Raw genomic sequence first — 938 nt, 5'->3', positions numbered from 1 at the left:
TATGACCGGCTCTCACTCGTACCTGCCGCTGCCGCTCTCGAACGTTCCCGGGGCTGGTGCACCGATCGAGGGACCGAGACCGACCGGTGAAATGCAGACAACTGGTACTAGAGATGCGCTCGCCCTAAAATCTTATGAAGTTCATTATACATAACTTATGAATTTCCATGTGCGTTATATCCACTTGTGCGTTTTATAATACGTCAATGCGAAGAAACTTGTTCATACCGGCGTACTAAAAGTGCATGTGCGGAGCACGCACAGGGAAATTCATAAGACATGATGAGCAAGAAAGTTTTTGAGATTTTGGTGTATATGTCCCTTCACCGTGATGCCGACTGTGACTTTAGTACGCATGGCGCGACGTAAGACGTCTTACCTGCTGGAGAGTAAGTTAGTTGGGGTTGGAGAAAGTTTCATCCTGCCATACCGTGCCATACAAATGACTCGCACCTAATAGGAAAGAAACATTTTGTCGCACGAATATGGCGCGATTTCGTGCACATCATTTAACCAGGACCAATTGTACATGCTAAAATCCTCTGAACATTTTCATTCGCACCGAACTGATCTACGTGTGCTGATGCATACGCACACAGAAATCAGCAAGTCGTGGACAAAAAAGTTCTTAAGATTTAAGCGTGCGCATTGAATGCGCATTAACGCGCATTGGCACTTCTGGGATAGAGGATACATAATGTCCTTAAAGATGTTACAAAAAATCAGTCTCATATGCAAATGTGCATGAAATAGCACCCTTTCTTGGAACAAAAGTATCCGTTCGCACTTAGTGTGCACCAAGACGTAATCTTGACTTTGGTATGTATTTGCATACTGGTATACCACGGCGTTTAGATTAGCAGCAGCAGTCTTAGTTGGCCCAGTGTGGTTCGATTGATTAAACAAGTTCGGGGCTCAACATCGCTGTTTTAAAATGG

Source organism: Frankliniella occidentalis, unplaced genomic scaffold (assembly GCF_000697945.3).
Source record: "Frankliniella occidentalis isolate FOCC.00 unplaced genomic scaffold, Focc_3.1 Scaffold62, whole genome shotgun sequence".
NCBI lineage: Eukaryota > Metazoa > Arthropoda > Insecta > Thysanoptera > Thripidae > Frankliniella > Frankliniella occidentalis.
This window is presented reverse-complemented; position numbering follows the sequence as displayed.